Source organism: Cornus florida, unplaced genomic scaffold (genome assembly GCF_030987335.1).
Source record: "Cornus florida cultivar Cherokee Brave unplaced genomic scaffold, ASM3098733v1 CherokeeBrave_3.0.0_Hap2_Chr07, whole genome shotgun sequence".
NCBI classification, from domain to species: domain Eukaryota; kingdom Viridiplantae; phylum Streptophyta; class Magnoliopsida; order Cornales; family Cornaceae; genus Cornus; species Cornus florida.
Window position 1 is genome coordinate 607,624 of NW_026775577.1, and position 14,141 is coordinate 621,764.

Sequence of the window (14,141 nt, forward strand, 5' to 3'; positions counted from 1 at the left end):
GTCAGAGGCATTGACCCATCTCAACTCTCGACACAAGAGTGTCTCAACCACAGAATAGCACAGAAAGTGTATCTCATGCATGAGAGAATATTGGGTACCCCAAGGGTACCCCGTCAGCCTGTTCCACCTGGTATCCCAATTTAATAAAAACATGATAATTGGCTAACTTTCCACATCAGCTTCATACTCAACATGCCACTAACGGAACGTTGTTAACTTCGTTAAAAAAAAAAAAAATTATGAAACCTATCTTCTTCGGCATATAACTCACCGAGCCGGATCCAACCGGATCCGAGAGCGCGGGGCCGACCGGTGTGTGAATAACCGCTGCGATCTTCGCCAGAGCGGAGGCGAAACCGAGCTGCAGACGGAAATCCTGCACCACGACGCTCAGTAAACCGACCATAATTTGGCGAAGGCGTCACCGTACGCGCCACCTTGGCTGAATCCAAAGGCGTGTACAGGGATCTTGAGGTGTGAGTAGTGCGTGGAACAGACGACGGAGGATTGACGCCTTTCCATCGCCGATTTACCGGTAGAGACTGGCCCGTCGTGAACGTCTTCTAACACCTTCGCTGCTTTTTTCAGCGTGTCGGTGAAACTCGAGCCTTGGCCTGCCACAAGTGCATCGGCGATTCGACGCACCGATGACAGGCCGTTCACCGTCATTCTTTTCAGTGGCAACAACCTCTTGGAGTTCGCCGAGAAAGCCACAATGGAGAGACGATCGGCGGATGAAAGAGACGACACGATCAATCGCATCGCGTGTTTCATCATCTGCAATTTCTCTATCGTCACGCTTCGTTCACATCTAATACTATCACCAAATCGACCGGTGCTCGACGCGCCATCTTCTCTGGCGCCGACGGCGCTCTGACCTTCAAAACTATGGCGTATGTCTCGTAACTCCGTGTTACAGATTCAAGCAATTCTCTCATCTGGGTCTCTCTCAATCGCTCCAAAATCTTTAATTCTTGTGGGTCTTTAGCTCAGACTCGTTGGTGAGCCAACTCGGCGAGATCATAAGGGACATTTCTGGGCTACCCGAGAACGAGCTTTGTGCTCGGCGATGGCTGCTGGTTGGTGGGACCGGCGATGGTGAAGATGATTCCTCAATCCGGTCAACGCTAATTTTTTTTTTTAACAAAGTTGACGCCGTCTCCGTTAATGGCATGTTGAGTAGGAAGCTGAGGTGGAAAGGTAGCCAGTTGTCATGTTTTTATTGGATTGGGGTACCAGGTGGACAGGCTGACGAGGTACCCTTGGGGTACCCAATATTCTCCCCTCATGCATATATGTTGATTTTTTTTTTTGGTACCATGACCTAGATCATATGGACTCCCGTGATCTAAGAGCTGAGCTTGAGCAGTCACGATCGACGACGATGCACAACATAGATCAATGAAATTTTGAAGACTGAAGGGCACAGAAGATACTAGATAATTATCAACTTTTGAAAATGTCAAAATATTTAAGCTGCATCACGTTTCAAGTAAAGCCCATAACCTTAAATAAATAAATAAAAAGGAATTGAGAAAAAATTTAGTATGGCCCCATAAATTTTATGGCCCCACAATTTTAGTATGGCCTATAAATCTTATGGCCCCATAAATTTTGAGGCCTTAGGCGACTGTCTTTGTTGCCTTGAGTCAGGCCGGATTTATTTGGCTTGGATTGACTTGGGTTTGATTGGGTGGATTAATTATATTAATAATTTTTTTTCAAGTTGGGCTAGAATTAGTATGATAAAAAATAAAAAAATAAATTTTGAGTAGACTTGAGCCAACCCTACATTCGTCTAAACATTTGTGTGTTAATTGGTGATATTTAGACAGTTGGTTGGATGAAAAACCATGTGGTGTTGTATTCTTTAATGGAGATGAACACATTGGTATAGACTCGGTATTGGTTAAAGAGAAATAAAGAGACCTACTGAATTCTTTTTTATCAGCTTTGAGAGTGGTAAAAGCAGGGAGCTGCAAAATTGCATAATTTTTCTGAAATTGAATCAATTGATTGGTTGAGAGCTTAAAATGCCAAAAAAGTTCAACGGAACTGCAGAGAAGCACCGGAACTTTTTGAATTTTATGTCGTAAATTTAGTCATTGAATGAGATTTGATGTATTTATTGAAATTGAACTACTCAATTTCCGCTGATGATTTTTCTATGAAATAAAAATTCACTCCCTTTCTTACCATTCTTAATTTATGATGCAGGAGACGAAATGACTCGAATCTTCTGAAAATCAATAAAACAGGTAATAATATGCTTTCCGGTTCATTTCTGAACACTAATATGCTTTCCGGTTCATTTGTGTAACTCATGATTTATCACAAGCTAATTTTCCCCTTTCTTTGCAAAAACGTCCCCGGTTAATCCCAGGTATTTATTGTTTCTTGATGCTACTTTATGAACCAAGAGCATTTTTCTAATTGCTATTGTTGTCATGTCAGGATGGACAAACCCTATATGCATTGGAAGGAAGGCATGCTTTTGGCAATCAATATCGAGCAACTGATGCAGTAACTAAAAAGGTCACCATGTTTGGAACCTTATAATGGCGGGAGGTTATTATCATAAATAAACACAAAGAACACCAACAGAGCAAATGGTTTGCACTGAAATATTTTGCAAGCAACTTCTACTAGAGAGGATTTTAGTCAGTATGTGTGTGATTGAGCGAGCATGATCCTGCACAGATGAAACAAAAAATGACAAGCATCTACAATCTATATTATATCTCTATATATATTTAAACACAGATTGCATTCTCATCTTTTCAATTTTGATTTTCCTTCAAAAAAAAAAAAAAAAAAAAACTAAGACACTGTTTTGTATCTACCAATTTAAACACATGATATTGTTTTTCCTTAAAAAAACAAGACAATAAGAAGTTTGAAGTTTTACCTAAGTTACCTACACTTTCTATTTATCGGGTGGAATTTCAATGCCGAGGTTAGTCAGAATTTGCTTCAGCGCCTGGATGCTTTCCCGGAGACGTGCCCCTCCATATATCGGGTGGAAATTCAATGCCGTTGTTAGTCAGAATTTGCTTCAGCGCCTGGATGCTTTCCCGGAGACGTGCCTCTCTGTGCTGGAATTGTGCTCTTTGGGCTTGGAGATTTGCATTGTGTGCTCCCAAATTATGATTTAGTCCTTCAAGATGATCATTGTCTGCTTGGAGTCCCTCTATTTGCTGATGCAGTACATCAATTTGTTGATCAATAGCAAGAACTTCTTGTACAGGAACATGATTACGATCAATCAGGACCCTTATAAGGGCTATGCTCCCCAAATATGGTATTGCATATATCTCTATATAGATTTAAACACAGATTGCATTCTCATCTTTTCAATTTTGATTTTCCTTCAAAGAAAAAAAAAAAAAAAAGACAATTAAGGCAATTCAAACTGTTTTGTATCTCTACCGATTTAAACACATAATATTGTTTTTCCTTTAAAAAAAAAAGACAATAAGAAGTTTGAAGTTTTAGCTAGGTTACCTAAACTTTTCATATATCGGGTGGAAATTCAATGGCGTGGTTAGTCAGAATTTGCTTCAGCGCGTGGATGCTTTCCCGGAGACTGTTGTGCTCTTTCTGTTTGGAGATTTGCATTGTGTGCTTCCAAATTATGATTTAGTCCTTGAAGATGATCGTTGTCTGCTTGGAGTCCCTCTATCTGCTGATGCAGTACATCAATTTGTTGATCAATAGCAAGAACTTCTTGTAAAAGAACATGATTACGATCAATTAGGACCCTTATAAGGGCTATGCTCCCCCAATATGGTATTGCATTTATAATTCTAGTTTGGAGAATTAAACAGCGAGCAAACGTATCCGTGGAGTGAACATCGGGGGTCGAAGTCACCATTGTCTTAAAATGTGCTTCTCCATACATTCTTTACCTGCATAAAGTATTACGCACATATTAGTGTAAGCTGTTTTGGTGTGCACACACGAAACACACCTAAGAACAAAATATTCCATATCGGCAAGAATAAACACAAAAAACAATATGAACATAATAAGTTTATATATACACTTTTAAAAACACACATGTAAATAATTAAACAATAATATTCTTATCTCCAATATATATAAACCAAAAACCTTTAACTTAGGTTACAACACTTCATTCAACATCACACAATCTGGACCAACATTCTTTGCCTTGTCTGGTTACAAGGCATCATTCAACACAGTAGGTATTTTTCATGTAACACCCCCAACAAAAAATATATATAAATAAATAAAATAAAATAAAAATATCACATCCCATATTTGACTTTCAAGTGATATAATACAACCCAAGGAAATACAGTAAAACTAAGAAATCTACATTAAAAAAGAACTATGAATAGACATTTTCTCGTGAATAAACACATAAGCATATATTCACCCACAAATGCACATTGCACAACATAATTTTGTATCAGAACTTCCATTTTTCCTCTTTGAATGTGCGCATGAAATCACTAATTAAGAATATCTTGTGTAACATTAAACAATAAAAAAGATTACTTTTTATGCAAGAATCCAAGCAATATGTGATGTTCAAGTAGGGTTGCAAGTTGGGTTCGCCCAACCCAGCCCAGTCCCAATCCAGCCTCAACCCGAATCGGGTTGGGTTGGGCCAGTCCAAAAAATCGAAACCCAGATCTTTCAGTTTCCATCGTCCACTGTTTAAGTTCGGGTTCGCCGTTCGCAAGCTTCAGCAGCTGTCTCTCAACTCTTAAGCTTGCCTCCCCTCTCTCTATGCAACTGGTAACTTGTATGTATGGGTTTTGTTTTAATTTTTTTCCCCAGACCGGATCATTTGCCTGAATCTTGTTTTCCCATATGAAAAAGAATCTCCTCATTCCGATGGGTGTGCTTCTTTCCTGAAAGATTTTCCCATGAGATGATTCCCCTTGAAAAAAGGAAAGAGACAGGTTCTCTCTAATTGAACTTGGCATTTGAATTTGAGTGTCCAAGCCACTTTGGGACGGCGATAGAGAGAGAAAGAGAAAGAAGAGAGGAGAGAGAGGAGAAAAAAAAAAATGTATTTTGGGTTTTGGGTTGGGTTTGGGTTAAGCCCGAGCCCAACCCGAATATGTCTGGGTTTTGACAAAACCCAACCCGAACATGAGCCCAATTTGTGAACTTAAAACCTAAATTTCAAAATTTCGGGTTGGGCTTGGGTTGTGCTAGGTTAGCCCGACCAAGTTGCAGCCCTATGTTCAAGCAAGTTCAACTCAAGTCCAATTCATGTTGGGTCATCACAAACTTGATCTGAAATTAACGAAGCATTTTAACATTACCTATAACCAACTCTTTATCAATATATTATGTTAACATAACCAAAACCAGTTTAAACCTAAACAGCCAATAAAAAATTAAATTACTGGAACAACAAAAAATAATATTAAAAATATTCAAGTAGATTAGAAATAATTTTAGATACTAATCATATTGAATAGTCTTTAATTCTGCATCCTTGCCCAGGCCTAACCTTTGACCAGAGTTAGGTTCGGGAAGGCCCAAAAACAACTAATTATAAATTCCTGAGCAAAACTATGAATCCTATTATGAACACATAAGCTGCCAGTAATAGGTAAGGAACTGCCAATTCTACTTAAGAACAATGTTTTAAATGGCATTCATAAGCTAAATTTGAAAGTCATTACTGTTTAGAAGATTGGGATATTACAAACAGAAGCTCAAATGTAACCAGTTGTGTTACCAAGATTCTCATATTCCCCTTAAAGCATCGGTACCGACACAACATGGGTATCTCAATAATTTTAATGGAGGGTACTCATTTGCTCCTTTGGACTCTTAAACTCTCACCTACCATTTTAGGAAAGAATAATAACAGAGCAAATGGTTTGTATTAAAATATTTTGGAGGCAAATTCTATAGTTCTACTAGAGAGGATTCTAGTTAGTCTGTGTGTGATTTTGAGCGAGCATGATCCTACACAGATGAAACAAAAAATAACAAGCATCTACAATCTATATTATATCTCTTGCATTCTCATCTTTTCAATTTTGATTTTTCATAAAAAAAATAGACAATTAAGGCGTTTTAATAATATCATATCCGCACCATCCCAACACTTGAACCTGAAAATAACAGGAAGCTAAAAGATATAAAAACAGTTTTGTATTTACCGATTTAAACATAATACTGTTTTTCCTTCAAAAATAGACAATAAGGTGTTTCAAGTTTTACCAAGGCAACCTACACGTTTCATATTCCAGATGGAATTGAAATTCCACGGAATTTGCTTCAAAACTCAATGTTTGCCCGGAGACGTCCCTCAGTATGTTGACGAGGGACAATCTCTTCATGGAGTTTTGCATTTTGTGGCACAAGAATATCATCTTCAAGATCATTATTTTGGTAAGGGGATTTAAATAATTCAATTAGCTAGGCAAAAAAAGAACATACCTATTTTCTTTTTGCCTAATCCACCGATTCCCATCAACTCTCTTCTTTCAAAAAAGAGACCTATATTGTTAGGACAAAAGAAGAAAAGTTTTAAAAGCGTTAATAAACTTGTAAAACATATATTCTGAAATTGAAAACTAAACATCAAAGTCTTTAATTCCCATTAATAAATTGTTCGAGCATCACATCATAACAATATATATATATATGTGTGTGTGTGTGTGTGTGTGTGTGTGGAAACAAAAACAAAAAATCAGCATGTAAAACATAAATAAATGAACGTAACCAATAGCTAAAAATACCAATTAAAATTTTAGAAAAAGTAATTGTTTGTTACCTGATGACTAAGGAAGCATGTTTCTTGAACTTTGTTCTTGCTAAATGTTAAGGTCCAATACCTAAAAATAAGAAAACACTCAAGTTGTGAGGAAGAGGTTTCACAATCACACTCATAACAATTAAAACACCACCATCTAAGTACTATCTGTATCATGTATCAACCCAACCCAACTATGCTTTCAGTCAAAGTGTTGGACACCTATCCATAGAGAGGTGTGATTATGGATAGGTGTGATTAACACATATTATACTCGGCTCTTATGTTAAATTAATCTACTAACAAAGTACAATGCATCAGTTTAGGAATAATCTTCAAAATTAACAAATCAATATCATGATATTCTGCATTCTAATAACGAGCATTCTAATAACGAAAGAAATTCAAAAACCAAAATTTGAAAATAAAAATATGCCAAAAAGATTGAATATATCCTTCGTGCATTGCACAAATTGTAATTCTATGTGAAACAAAACATCTAAGATTTCTCAATGGGGTGGGCTAAATCAAAATATATCAACCAAAATCAACTATTGTTTAATTCAATTTTAGTTACCTAACAATGTTTCTTTAGACAATTGACTGATTAAGGCATATAGAAAATCCTATTTGAGTAATTAATAAAAAAAATATTACCAATTTATTTCTGAACAATTCACCATCCAGGTCCCTATCTCTTCTTTTGACCAATTTACTAATCCTATATGAGAATCTACAAGTGGAAGCAAAGTGTGAGGTAGTCCATGGCAAGCCCCTTCCAACACTATGGAATTCACTCCAAATCATGCTTTTTGTAAGTATTTTAATTTTCAAGAAAACTTTAGAGTTTTACCCTATATTATGTACTTTTGCTTGTCAAAGTTCTTGTTATGATTTTTTTTTTTTTTTTTTTTTTTTAGTTCTGAAAAGATTTCTAGCTTGGCATGTTGATAAAAAAATGTTTCAGATTCAATCTCTGTAGATTTCTAATCCATTTCAGATTTGTTTTTTTTTTCTTTTTTCATGCCCAGATTCAAATTTTCTTCTAGGCATAATTGACAAACAAAAATAAAAATAAAAATAAAAATTAACAAAAATTTAAAAAATAATAATAATAATAAGAAGTTTTAGAAATAAAAAATATATATATTTGTTTTTTTTAAATAAAATGTATATTACGGTGATTACCTCAAAATGCAACAAATTTTGTTACTTTATATTGTAATATATATATATATATACACACACACACACACAGCTTGGCATGTTGATAAAAATTGTTTCAGATTCAATCTCTGCAGATTTCTAATCCAATTCAGATTCTTTTTTTTTTTTTAATTTCTTTTTTCATGCCCAGATTCAAATTTTCTTGTAGACAAAAAAATAAAATAAAATTGTTTTGCTGAAATAAAATGTATATTACGGTGGATTGACTCAAAATGCAATGCAATGGTTACCTCAAAATGCAACAAATTTTGTTACTTTATATTGTGTGTGTGTGTGTCTATATATATATATATATATATAAAGACTATAAAAAATTTCACCAAATAGGATTCAGTTTGCAAAACAAGACCTTGATTAGTTGATTGAGAAAAAAAATTAAAACAAAACCCATACATACAAGTTAGCAGTCACAGAGAGAGAGACGGAGGGCCCGGGGGGGGGGGGGAAGCTTGAGAGTTGAGAGACAGCGGCTGAAGCATGCGAACGGTGAACCCGAACCGGAACAAAATCAAACCAAGATCTGTGACAGTAGTTTTCTTGCACCAGAACCTACTCTTTCTGCCACAAAATTGTTGATAGACTTCAATTGTCTGATCCACAAAGCAACATAAACTTCATTTGCCCTTTGTTTCTGCTGTTTTGTTGTTGTTATAATAACCAATATTTGTCACACAAAAATGGAAAAAAGAAGGGGAAAAAAAAAATGTGAGTCAACTTTTTGGGACATTACGGACAAAGAACATAACAAAGTATGCAACTATGCACGGATCCAAGTCTTCCTATGAAAGTGGACCACTCCAACATGCAAAAGTGGACCACTCCAACATGCAAAAGTGGAAGAAAATAAGAAACGATTATCTGTTAATTTTTTATATTTGTTTCAAACAAAATCAAGATCAAGGACCTATGATCGAAACTTCAAGTTATGGTATTTTCAAGTAAGAAAGAGGTAACAGACTGAGGGCAAGAGGAGAAAAAAGTTCATTGGGCAGGTCTTAGTCTAACCAAGGACGGATCCTGGATTTTTCAATGTGGGTTAAATCAAAATATATCATCAACCAAAATCAACTGTTGTTTAATTCAATTTTAGTTAATTAACAATATTTCTTTAGACAATTGACTGATTAAGACATAGAAAATCCTATTTGGGTAATTAATAAAAAAAAATTATCAATTTATTTCTGAACAATTCACCACTCAGTACCCTATCTCTTCTTTTGACCAATTTACTAATCCTATTTGCGAATGGAATGTGAGGTAGTTCATGGCAAGCCCCTTCCAACACTATGGAATTCAATAAAAAGCATGGTTTTTGTAAGTATTTTAATTTTCAAGAAGTAACTTTAGAGCTCTACCCTATATTAAGTACTTTTGCTTGTCAAAGTTCTTGTTATGATTTTTTTTTTTTAGTTCTAAAAAGATTTCCAGCTTGGCATGTTGATAAAAATTGTTTCAAATTCACTCCCTGCAGATTTCTAATCCAATTCAGATTCTTTTTTTTTTTTTTTTTTCCTTTTTCTTGCCCAGATTCAAATTTTCTTCTAGACATAATTGACAACAACAAAAAAGAAATAAATAAATAACAAAACAAAACAAAACAAAAAGTTATAGAAATAAAAAATATATATATTTTTTTTAGTTTTCTGAAATAAAATGTATATTTGCAACAAATTTTGTTACTTTATATTGTAAAAAAAAAAAAATTATTTACAGTTTGGCATGTTGATAAAAATTGTTTCAGATTCAAAATGTATATTTGCAACAAATTTTGTTACTTTATATTGTAAAAAAAAAAAAATTATTTACAGTTTGGCATGTTGATAAAAATTGTTTCAGATTCAATCTCTACAGATTTCTAATCCAATTCAGATTCTTTTTTTTTTTTTTTTTTTTTTTCATGCCCGTATTCAAATTTTATTGTAAACATAATTGACAAAAAAAAAAAAAAAAAAAAATGCAGAAGTTACAGAAATAAATAAATAATACTAATAATAAAAGATATTTGTTTTGCTGAAATAAAATGTATATTACGGTGATTGCCTCGCAACAAATTTTGTTACTTTATATTGTAAAAATATATATATGTTTAAAAAAGATCATAAAAAATTTCACCAAATAGGATTTAGTTTGCAAAACAAGAAATACAGAGCTTGATTAGTTGATTTAGAAAAAATAAAATAAAACAAAACCCATACATACAAGTTAGCAGTTGCAGAAAGAGGGAGGGGGGGGCAAAAAGAGGGAGGGGGGGCAAGCTTGAGAGCTAAGAGACAGCGGGCTAGTGGCTGAAGCTTGTGAACGGCGAACCCGATTTGGAACAGTGGGCGTGGAAATTGAAAGATATGGGTTTTGATTTTTTGAACAATCTGAAATGATATGCCGATATGGGTTTTGAACTTTTGATTCTTGCAGACAGATAGATAAACTGAAATATATGGGTTTTGAACTTCTGATTCTTGTAGATATTGTAGTTTGCAGTTGCAGAGAGAGAGAGAGAGGGTAAGTTCAGAGTTGAGAACGAGTATGGAGATGGAGGCGACTGGGGAGGCTGAAATGATTTGCCCTAAAAAGCATGCAGGTGTGGGGAGTAAAAGTGCATCTAATGGTTGGAAATGGCTATCCATATGCTTTTCAAGAACAATCGAACTGTTAAAAATATGTCTGATTGTGTTTTCTTTATTAGTGTGGACAACTAAGATTGATTATGGGGTTATGAGTCGAATAGTGAGGCTTGAATATTCAATTCTTATTGGACCAAAATCTTACCATTGTTTATATGCCATTATGGTGCTTTTGCGAAGTTAAAATCATGATTGAGTGAGATTTGTTATTTCCTTAAAATGTCTTTTACTTAACAGTAAATTTCAATAGACTGTTATGTTAAGAATAATATTAGAGTGGTTGCATTATTGTGCTCAAGAGAACGTTGAGAATAATATTGGAATGGTTGGATTGTTGCGCTTGAGAGTACCTTATCCTCTTCTCTCTAACCATTTATCATCCATGAGCCTATAAATTTTGAGGCTTTAGGCAACCGTCTTTGCCGCCTTGGATCAAAAGCGGTCTTGGGTATATATTTGGCTTGAGTCTTTTATTTTAGGGTTAAGTGCAAAAAAATCACTCTACTATCAATATAATGCATATCAGTTCATGTGTCGTAAAAAAAATCCTATATTATCAATTTAGTGCAAATAGGTAATATTCTCACTTCAGTTGAATAAATTAATAAGTACAAATATAAGCCATGTAAAATGACCTTTTTATCCCAAACATCACCTAAACCTAATTTCCCTCAACCCAAACAAAGCCTTGTGCCCATATGTCACTGTTCATCTTCTTCCCCCAGTCTCCACTTCTATCACCCGCCACCACCCATCATCGCCACCACCCTATAAGCATATAGATGTACAATTTTGAAGCAGTGAAAATAGTAAGCAAAGAGAGCAAAGAAAAAGAAAAAGAAGATAGAGGGTGTGCGTCAATTTGTATGGCAGCAAGGATCCTAACAAATTTGTATATAGTGACAAGAGAATTTGGGGGAAATGGTGGAGCAACTCAGTGACTGGTCCATCACTTGACCCGAACTCGAGACACCTTCAATTGGCATTCGATCCACATCCAACATAGAATCACAACATCAATTTAACCAAGCAATTGTGCAAAATTGTTGCAGAGCCACCATGAGAGAGGATTGGTTAGAAAGAGAGAACGTGTGTTTAAGAGAGAGAATGTGTGTTGGCTGGCTGCCAGTGGTGGTTATTTGGTTTAATTAAAATAAAATTTTTTTTTCAATACAAATTGTTGTAGTCAAACAACGAAGTCAACTAATTTAGGTATATATGATTAAAAAGGATAGAGATTATTGTGGTGGTGGTGGTAGTAGTGGCGGCTATGGCGACGGGTGGCGTGAAGAAGGAGAAGGAAGTCAAATTAAAGAAAGGAATTATTTTTTTTTTTAAGGGAATTCAGGTTTTGGAAGTTGACTGAAATTAAAAAGTAATATTGACATTCTGTTAGGGGGCAAAATAAGAATAAAAAAAAGGATAAAATAGGATTTTTATTTTTACTTTTTGGAAAAAAGTAGTCAAAGGGACTTATTTGCACCTTTTTTGAAATTTATGAACTAATATGTACATTTTTAAAAAGTATGGACTAGTTCTGCACAAACCCTATATATTAGCGGGGTTTTTTGCACTTAACCCTTTATTTTAATATGATAGCTGAATTGACGTAGGCTTGATTAAGTTGGCAAATTCTATTAATATATATATATATATTTTGGCTAAACTAAAATCCGTATGGTAAAAAAAATTCCTACCTTGCTCTCTTTTGATTTTTTAAAATCAAATTTAATGCTAGAGAGATAAGTATCACTTTTGAAAGAGACATAAAAGTTATTGATATTTGCATAGTAGAGTGACGAGATAAAAGAGAGGAAAAAAACCAATGTAAAAGAAAGGAAAAAATGTGAAAATTAGTAACTCATGCTACTCTAAAAATCAAACTTATTAAAAATCAAAATGCTAACAGTATCGAAATGTATCTGAAATGTATCCACGGAACAGAATCAGTTATTACATTTGTAAATTTTTTTCAATTTTATACACATGATTCAAAATGCAGTAATACACACTTTTGAACAATATAATCAAAATTTTCAGGGATATAATGGCGGTGTCATAAATTTTAGAGGTAAAATTTTGAGGTATTGCTTTCAAATCGCACTCCTAACTTAAATGATGCGTGTGTTGTGAGGCTGATACACGTACTGTAAGAGAATAATATAATCGAATTAAAAATAAAGTTTTAGTAAATTGTAAATGTAATTTATGGTCTACTTATAATAATTTTTAAATGTACTTTTAAATATATTTTTTACTAAATTAATCAACAATGATACATAAGGTACCGACTTGAAAGGCAAAACAAATATATATATATATATATATATAGCATTCTTCATATATTATGAGTTAACCAATTTATTTTAAGACAATTTCCCCAAATATATTCCCCAAATGTTGATTCAACATACAAGTTTGCAAGATTACTGTTGATTGACCAAAAGCAATTAAAAAGAAGAAATCATATAAAGCGGTTTTTTCAATGTGATTTTTGTAAAATAATTAAAACAACTGACTTGTACCAGCTTAATCCTATTACTATCAGCTTTATGTAAAGCTGTTAGAGGCTCAGAGCATTGACCACTTTAAATTGGCCAAAAGCAATAAAAATTATAAAATCATTAAAAAAACTGAGTTGCCAAGTCAAGTGTTCCACTACCATCAAGTATCAACCAGCTTTAGCCATTACCATCAGTTTTATATAAAGTTGTCAGAGCCATTGACCCATCTCAACTCTTTTTAGTCCAGGTGTGAGATAGGTTTCTCCTTTTATATATATATATATATATATATATATATATATATATATATATTGGGAAAGTAAGTTTCATTTGAAAATGGAAAAGTACAATGTACAAAGGGAGGCCCACAAAATGAGGACAACCCAAACCATCAAGAAGACAATTAGAAGACACAGGCAAAGCCAAAAGAACAACACAACAAGCCTTATACAGGCACAGGCCTAATAGAACATAAATTAGGGTCCAGAACCCAAATTGGGGTTCATGATTTCATGCTTTGTCGGTTATATTTTGCTTCTCATAATACATGCATGATATACAAGAGGCCTGTGTGAGATGATAGGAGAGAGGATGTCTACTTTGTTATATATATATATTGGTATATGTGTATATATACACACACGCCATAGACTTGTAGATAAAAAATTTGATCAGATTACTTGTGAGGGGACGCACATGATGCCGAATTTGATCAGATTGCTTGTGAGGGGACGCACATGATGCGGACCAGCCTGGCCTGGGATATCATGCACAGCTACAAGTACTGGACTTATCTAGTCTTGTATTGTCACATCACTCTATCTTTTGTGTACTCATTTCAAAGGACTACCAAGTATTGGTTTAGGTTGTGGTTATGTGAAAGAAACAGCAGCATCGATGTAGCTAATGAGGTGTTGGGATAGAAGGCCCATTTCTCTTCACAATACACTATGCACATTATTGCATCTCATGACTTTTTGGCCATAATATTTTCCTTTAAAGCAAAAGATGTTGTAGCTAGATTAGATGTAACAAAAG

At 34.4% G+C, this 14,141-nt stretch overlaps 1 long non-coding RNA gene across 2 annotated transcripts; it reads right to left on the reverse strand.

The window, feature by feature from the left end:
* Nucleotides 1–2,699: 2,699 nt before the first annotated feature.
* On the reverse strand, nucleotides 2,700–8,713 carry LOC132315621 (uncharacterized). 2 transcript variants are annotated; one of them, XR_009483745.1, is made up of 5 exons: nucleotides 8,372–8,713; nucleotides 6,773–6,833; nucleotides 6,436–6,495; nucleotides 3,505–3,908; nucleotides 2,700–3,368 (listed from the first exon to the last, which is right to left on the reverse strand). It is a non-coding gene; the product is annotated as an uncharacterized LOC132315621 (long non-coding RNA). The 2 variants fall into 2 exon arrangements; XR_009483744.1 differs by having other exon boundaries at nucleotides 8,376–8,712.
* Nucleotides 8,714–14,141: the final 5,428 nt, after the last annotated feature.